Source organism: Triticum dicoccoides, chromosome 3B, assembly GCF_002162155.2.
Source record: "Triticum dicoccoides isolate Atlit2015 ecotype Zavitan chromosome 3B, WEW_v2.0, whole genome shotgun sequence".
Classification (NCBI taxonomy): Eukaryota; Viridiplantae; Streptophyta; class Magnoliopsida; order Poales; family Poaceae; genus Triticum; species Triticum dicoccoides.
Window position 1 is genome coordinate 452412985 of NC_041385.1, and position 9169 is coordinate 452422153.

Sequence of the window (9169 nt, forward strand, 5' to 3'; positions counted from 1 at the left end):
AGGAACCTACTAACAAAGTCAAGATTAAAAATTATGAGTGCTTTTCTTTATGTGACTTGGGTGCTAGTGTTTCTACTATTCCGAAATCTTTATGTAATGTGCTTGGTCTTACCGATATTGAAGAATGATCTTTAAATTTGCAGTTAGCGGATTCTAATATTAAAAAGCCTATGGGAAGAATTAATGATGTTCTTATTCTTGCAAATAGGAATTATGTGCCTATAGTTTTTATTGTTCTTGATTGCAATCCGTCTTGTCCAATTATTCTTGGTAGACCGTTTTTGCGTACTATTGGTGCCGTGATTGATATGAAAGAAGGCAATATTAAATTTCAATTTACAATAAGGAAGGGAATGGAACACTTCCCTAGAACAAGAATTATTCCACCATATAAATCAATCATGAGGGCGTCTTATGGATCTAGAACCAAAGATGAAAAAACTTAGATCCTACGCGTTATGCCTAGCTAGGGGCATAAAACGATAGCGCTTGTTGGGAGAGGCAACCCAATGAATAATTATTTTTGCATTTTGCTTTCTGTTCTTTAGTGTTAGAACAGTTATTATACTGTTATGATTGTGTTTTTTGTGTTTTAGTTAGCGTTTGTGTCAAGTGATGCCTTTGGGAAGACTTGGATGAAAGTATATTTGTTCTTGCTAAAAAACAGAAACTTTTGCGCTCACGAGATTCGTTTTCATTTTTTACAGAAGAGTGATTTTAAGTTGATTCGTTTTTCAGAGGATTAACAGACAAATTACTCACGTTAAAAAATTTATTTAATAATTTTTGGAGTTACATAAGTATTCTAAAATTTCAGATTGCTACAGACTGTTCTGTTTTTGACAGATTCTGGTTTTTTTTTGCGTTGTGTGCTTGTTTTGATGATTCTATGGTTTTCTTAGATGAGTTTTTGCCATAGAAAAGTTGTAATACAGTAGATATAATTCAAAAACAAACTAATAATAGGTTTTCTACAGCAATTATAGTAGTGTTTTGGTTTCTTATACTAACGGATCTCACGAAGGTTTTGTTTGAGTTTTGTGTGATTGAAGTTTTCAAGTTTTGGGTTATCTTACAATGGATGAAGGAATAAGGATAAGAAAAAGGCTAACCTTGGGGATGCCCGAGGCACCCCAAGATAATATTGAAAGTAGTAGCAAGCAACTAAGCTTGGGGATGCCCCTGGGTGGTATTCCCGCTTTCTTCTAACAACCATCAGTATTTTACTTGAAACTATATTTTTATTCGTCAGACGATATGAGTTTTGCTTGGAGCGTCTTGTATGATATGAGTCTTTGCTTGTTTTGCTTTGTTTTTTAAGTGTTGAATCCTTGCTGCACACAACCTTTTTAGAAAGCCAAAAATTATTCTATGCTTGCTCCTATGCTTCACTTATATTTTTAGAGCCATGGATTTGCTCTAGTACTTCACTTATATCTTTTTGAGCACGGTGTGCTTTGTTAATTTTGAAGAAATGCTCTCATGCTTCACCTAGATTTATTTGGGAATTAGTAAAAAAATAAGAAATTATCTCTTGCTTCACTTAGATTATTTTGAGAGATAGAAAAAATTATGCTCATGACCTTCACTTATATTTGTTTGAGCTTATCAAAAGCAACATATGAAAATAGTCCCAAGGTGATAAATATCCAAGGAGGATATAATAAAAACTTTCATGAAGATCATTGGACAAAATAAAATTGATTCTTAGTAATGGTTTTGAGATATGATGATATGATATGTGAGTCATGTTGATGAGTAATTATGCTTTAGTAAGAATATTGATGTTAAGGTTTGTGATTCCCTATGCAAGCACAAAAGTCAATAATTATGCAATGAAATTTATATCCTACTTATTGTGCCTTATTCGGTGTTACTTATGCTTAATGCTTGGGTATGAGATTTTTTGCTTTTTGGTTGGTTCCTTCTCAATCTTTTTGCTAGCCTTAATTTTGCACTAAGTATGATCACTACTTGTGCATCCAAAACCCTTTAAACCAATTTTTCCTTATGAGTCCACTATACCTACATATATGCGGTATTTCCATGCCGTTCTAAGCAAATTTGCATGTGTCATCTCTAATGTTCAAAATAAATTTCTCTTTTGTGTGCTCTACTACTCGCGAGGCGGTAAAGGGTAGCCAATATTTTCCATGCTAGATGTGTTATTCTCACGATGAGTGTTTATTCACATGTCATTGCACGAGAGTACGGCGAAGGTACTAGGGATGCCCAGTCCCGAAATGAATAAATGAATTTACTTTATGTTGTCAAATATAAATTCCTTGGAAAGTGTTGGTACGGAGGGCACCCGTGGATACGGCTAGCCATGGAAAGTGAAAGTTATGGTGGAAAAAGGAATAAACTTTATTTTCTATTTGGGAACTGTCTATGATGTATCTAGCATGGAAAGTGTTGGGATGCTCCAAGTCATTTTCGTTGGTAGGAAAAGTATGCCTCTCAAAAATAATTTATCTCTCAATTTAAGCTATGCGCTCTGGCACCTCTACAAATCCTTATCTCCCTCTGCGAAGGGCCTTTCTTTTACTTATGCAATTATTATTTTGAATTTGATTCTTCATCTTCTCTTATAAAGCACCAACTAAGGGGCACTATGATCGTATTTGAGCATTGGGTGTAGGTAATATTCGAGTGTGTTTCATGAATGGATCAATGATTGAGCATGATGGGCTAGGGATAACTTGCTTTAGTGTTAATATTTTGAAAGACATGGTTGCTTAATGGTATGCTTGAGTATTAAAGTCTTCATGTCAAAACTAGACTATTGCTTTGAATCATATAAAGTCCATATGTCCATGCTATAAAGAAAAGAATGTGATGAACGTGTTAGGCAGCATTCCACATCAAAAATTCTGTTTTTATCATTTACCTACTCGAGGACGAGCAGGAATTAAGCTTGGGGATGTTGATACGTCTCCAACATATCTATAATTTTTTATTGTTCCATGATGTTACATTATCATTCTTGGATGTTCTACAATCATTTAATAGTCATTTTATATCATTTTTGGTACTAACCTATTGACATAGTGCCCAGTGCCAGTTGTTGTTTTCTGCATTTTTTACATCGCAGGAAATCAATATCAAACAGAGTCCAAACGCAACGCAACTCCTAGAGGATTTCTTTTGGTCCAGAAGAAAGCCAATGGGCCAAGGAAGCACCTCAGGGGCTGCTCGAGGTGAGCAGCACCCACCAGGGCGCGCCAGGGGGCCCAGGCACGCCCTGGGGGGTTGTGCCCACCTCGGGTACCCCCTGAACCGCCTCTCTGCTCTATAAATACCCAAATATTCCAGAAACCCTAGGGGAGTCGACAAAATATTGATCCAGCCGCCGCAGAGTCCAGAACCACCAAGATCCAATCTAGACACTATCTTGGAGGGGTTCACCACTTCCGTTGGTGCCTCTCCCATGATGCGTGACTAGTTCTTTCTAGACCTACGGGTCCGTAGTTATTAGCTAGATGGCTTCCTCTCTCTCTCTCTCTTGATTATCAATACAATGGTCTCTTGGAGATCCATATGATTTAAGTCTTTTGGCTGTGTGTTTGTTGGGATCCGATGAACTTTGAGTTTATGATCAGATCTATGTTTTTATCCATGAAAGTTATTTGAGGTTTCTTTGATCTCTTATATGCATGATTGGTTATAGCCTCGTATTTCTTCTCTGATGTTTGGGTTTTGTTTGGCCAACTTGATCTATTTATCTTGCAATTGGAAGAGGTGCTTTGTAGTGGGTTCGATCTTACGATGCTCGATCCCAGTGACAGAAAGGGAACCGACACATATGTATCATTGCTACTAAGGATAACAAGATGAGATATATATCTACCGCAATAGATAAATGGATCTCGTCTACATCATGTCATCATTCTTAATGCATTACTCCGTTTTCTCACGAACTTAATACACTAGATGCATGCTGGATAGCGGTCGATGTGCGGAGTGATAATAGTAGATGCAGGCAGGAGTCGGTCTACTAATCTTGGACGTGATGCCTATATAATGATCATTGCCTGGATGTCATTATGATTACTTGAAGTTATATCAATTGCCCAACAGTAATTGTTTTCCCGCCGTTTGCTATTTTTCTCGAGAGAAGCCACTAGTGAAACCTACGACCCCCGGGTCTCTTTTCATCATATTTGCATTTGCGATCTATTTTCTCTTGCGGTTATTTTCAGATCTATTAAACCAAAAATACAAAAATACCTTTCTGCAATTTAATTTTTCGTGGTCTATTTATCCTATCTACCACTTTTTACCTCACGTTTTTGCCTATCTTGAGGCGCCGTACCTGGAAGGGATTGAAACCCCTTTAACACGTCGGGTTGCAAGTATTTGTTATTTTTGTACAGGTGCTGTTTACGTGGCATGAGGAGGTTCTCCTACTGGTTCGATAACCTTGGTCTCATCACTGAGGGAAATACCCACCATCACTATACTGCATCATCCCTTCCTCCTTGCGGAAATTCCGACGTAGTTCTAGCAGACATCAATCTACACATAGTGTCACTACGGTGCGTTGCCGCCTGGGTCATATGGAGCAAGCCACTTGCTAGTGGTGGGAAACCGATGAGGGAAGAGGCGGTTATTTTACAATTCACCCATGTGGAGCGTGGGAAGCCTTCGCTGGAGCGCAGAAGCCTTCCCTAGAGCGCGGAAAAACTAAGTGGAGCACACAACCTGACAACCGTATGCGGTGTCACGTGTTATCTATCACACACGTGTTAACATAAGGAAACATATGTGTAACCTACTAATCATTGTACACTAGTACTCGCAAACGTATCATGTGCGATACACCTAGCCACCGCAAGCAACTAGTTTGCATTTTTCAAAGTTTTTTGTACACACAGAATCACACACGAATTAACTGTGGTAACCATCTGTGTTATATTTTCTCATTGCAAATAGTTCATCCGAGTGGTATGTTTGCCGTGTATCACACATATTTACACGAATCATTTGTTTCTTTTGGATCATCGCAAACAGTTCATCTATCTGAACTGTATGCCGCATATCACACACATTTTGTTAAGTTGAACCATTTCTGTTGTGTTCCCTAATCAAAACATTTCGTTTGAGCGAACCGTATGCAATATATCACACACACCTTGATCTGGTCAACCGTTTATGTTGCATTCCCTAATAGCAAACAGTTCATCCGAGCGAATTGTATGCCGTATATCCCACACACCTTTATATAGCTGCCCGTTTCTGTTGTTCTTCCACACCACAAATGGTTCTTACGGATTAACCATTTGTCACGCATTGCACACGCAACTGTAATATGAACCATGCTTGATGTATCCGCCATCGCAAATGTTTTGCATCTTTTTTGACAGTTTTTTACATCATTATTTAGGATTAATGCATCGCACACAGTTTCGTCAAAGGTTCTCTGACCGTAGTGTTGCGTTAGCAGCATCCTGCAGTAGTGTGCCCAAATTATTTTGTCTTCTCCTTTAAATAAAATGTTTGTAGATTCCTGCTTAGTCCAAGGCACTCTTGCACTATTATTATTTTCATATCATTCGGTCATGCAAGTGAGAGGCAATAATAACGATATAAGATGAAGTGACTGTGGCAGGAAAAGAGGGTATGAACTTAACTTGTTTTTGTTTTTTTAGATATGTTTGACTCAGTATCCATGATTCATCATATTATGATTAAACGTGCTTGCAATGACAATTAGAGATTATAGTTGCTCATGCCATGCTTAAGTAGCTAGGAGCGGATAATTATTTATATTGAGTGTCAACATGCATTAAAATGATTGTGATGTAGTATGATGATATGGTATCCTCCTATGAATGTTTCGAGTGGCTTGACTTGGCACATGTTCACATATGTAGTTGAACCAAAACCAACATAGCCTCCATGATATTTATGTTCACGGTGTTTATATCCTACTCATGCTAGTACCCAATGTTAGTTATCCATAATGCATGTTCATGACCGTTTTCTCTCTCTAGTTGGTTGCTTCTAAAGCTAATTGCGAGCATTCACCTGTACTAAGCAGGAATACTGCTTGTGCATCAAAATCCTTAAACCAGATTTATTCCAGATGAGTCCACTATTGTGACGCCCCCGATTCAATCGTACACTAATCATGCACGCAAATGTGTACGATCAAGATCATGGACTCACGGGAAGATATCACAACACAACTCTAAAACATAAATAAGTCATACAAGCATCATAATACAATCCAGGGGCCTCGAGGGCTCGAATACAAGTGCTCGATCATAGATGAGTCAGCGGAAGCAACAATATCTGAGTACAGACATAAGTTAAACAAGTTTGCCTTAAGAAGGCTAGCACAAACTGGGATACATATCGAAAGAGGCGCAGGCCTCCTGCCTGGGATCCTCCTAAACTACTCATGGTCGCCGTCAGCGGGCTGCACGTAGTAGTAGGCACCTCCGGTGTAGTAGGGGTCGTCGTCGATGTGGCGTCTGGCTCCAGGGCTCCAGCATCTGGTTGCGACAACCAGGTAGAAGGGAAAAGGGGAAAAGAGGGAGAAAAGCAACCGTGAGTACTCATCCAAAGTACTCGCAAGCAAGGAACTACACTACATATGCATGGGTATATGTGTAAGGAGGCCATATCAGTGGACTGAACTGCAGAATGCCAGAATAAGAGGGGGGATAGCTAGTCCTATCGAAGACTACGCTTCTGGCAGCCTCCGTCTTGCAGCATGTAGAAGAGAGTAGATTGAAGTCCTCCAAGTAGCATCTCCAAGTAGCATCGCATAGCATAATCCTACCCGGCGATCCTCCCCTGGTCGCCCTGTGGAAAAGCGATCACCGGGTTGTCTGTGGAACTTGGAAGGGTGTGTTTTATTAAGTATCCGGTTCTAGTTGTCATAAGGTCAAGGTACAACTCCAAGTCGTCCTGTTACCGAAGATCACGGCTATTCGAATAGATTAACTTCCCTGCAGGGGTGCACCAACTTACCCAACACGCTTGATCCCATTTGGCCGGACACACTTTCCTGGGTCATGCCCGGCCGTGGAAGATCAACACGTCGCAGCCCCACCTAGGCACAACAGAGAGGCCAGCACGCCGGTCTAAACCTAAGCGCGCAGGGGTCTGGGCCCATCGCCCTGAGCACACCTGCACGTTGCGTGGGCGGCCGAAAGCAGACCTAGCCTAGTGGCGTTCCAGTCCAATCCGGCGCCCGCCGCTCCGTCGCTGACGTCTGAAGTGCTTCGGCTGATACCACGACGCCGAGTGCCCATATCTTTCCCACGTAGTTGGTTAGTGCGTATAGGCTCGTAGCCAACTCAGATCAAATACCAAGATCTCGTTAAGCGTGTTAAGTATCCGCGAACGCCGAACAGGGCCAGGCCCACCTCTCTCCTAGGCGGTCTCAACCTGCCCTGTCGCTCCGCCACAAAGATCCACTCGCGGGTGCTCCACCAGCCGACCCGAATTTAGTCTCCACATGTATCATGTATGAAGTATATAGTATATACCCGTGATCACCTCCCAAGTGATCACGGCCCGATAGTATAGCACGGCTGATGGACAAGAATGTAGGGCCACAGATGGAAATACTAGCATCCTATACTAAGCATATAGGATTGCAGGTAAAGGTATCAACAGTAGTAACAAGGACAGGCTATGCATCAGGATAGGTATAACGGAAAGCAGTAACATGCTACAGTACTCTAATGCAAGCAGTATAGAGTAGAATAGGCGATATCTGGTGATCAAGGGGGGGGGGCTTGCCTGGTTGCTCTGGCAAGAGAGAGGGGTCGTCAACTCCGTAGTCGAACTGGGCCGCAGCAGCGTCGGTCTCGTAGTCTACCGAAGAGAAGAGGGGGAAGAAACAATAAATACAGTGCAAACATAAGCAAGACGACGCAAGACATGACAAAGAGCGGTGCTAGGTGTGTCCTAACGCAGTATGAGGTGATGCCGGCGAAGGGGGGAAACATCCGGGAAAGTATTCCCGGTGTTCCGTGTTTTTGGGCAGAGAAGCCGGAGGGGGAAAGTTGCGAGTTTGATATGTTAGGGGTGTGTGGTGGATGAACGGGCTGCGTATCCGGGTTCGTCTCGTCGTTCTGAGCAACTTTCATGTTGAAAATATTTTAATCTGAGTTACGGATTAAAAGATATGATTTTCTAAAGATTTTATTAATTTCTGGAATTTAATTAAATCCAACATTATCCAGAATAGTAAATGCTGACGTCAGCATGACATCAGAGTGATGTCAGCAGTCAACGTTGACCATTGACCTGGTCAACCTGACGTGTGGGTCCAGTGGGACCCACCTGCCATTCTCTGTTTAGTTTAATTACAGATTAGTTAATTTAATTAGTGATTAGGTTAATCTAATCAGGATTAACTAACTTAATTAATTACTTAATTAATTGATTATTTATTTATTAATTTTATTAATTCATTTTTATTTTATTTCCTTTTTCTTTTCTTCTTCTTTTTTTTAAACGTTCTGGGGGTCGGGCCCCACATGTCTGTGGCCCATAGGGGCCCTTAGCGGGCACGGGCGCTGCAGGTAACAGGCGCGGGCGTGGTGGCCGGACCCCAACAAGGCGCCCGAGGGGGGCGTCGGCAAGGCACAGAGCGGTCGAGGCTGGCGGGGCGCCACCGGCGACCGCACAAGCGGCAGCAGGGCGTAGGGGGCCCAGGGTGGTACGTAACGAGGAGGACGAGGCACGGGGAGGCAGTCGTGGGTTCAGGGGAGGGGGAGCAGCGGGGGAGGCCGATGGCCACGGTGAACTAGGCAGGGCGCGGGTGTCTTCGAGCGGTGCAGTGGGGCGAGGCCACCATGGCGACGGTGCACGCGCAGCCCGACTGGTCCCCGGCGCCGGCTGGGGTGGAGGAGGGCGCCGGCCAGATGCTCGCGGGGGCGCGCGCGGGGTAGCGCGGGGGAGACAGAGAGGAGGAAGGTGCGGTGCTCACTGCGGGGAGTAGGGCCCGGGGCTGTGGGGGTCGAGGAGGAGTCGGGGATGACCGGGCGACGGGGAGGAGGCGCGTGGAGCGCCGGACGGCGGTGGATCGGTCTGGCGTGGCGACGTGATTCCGGCGAGGGGGGCTCCAAGCGGTGGTGGCGTCGGGACCGAGTCCCAACTCCAGATCAAGGGCGGCGCGTGGACGGGCGCCGGGGCGACTCGGGGT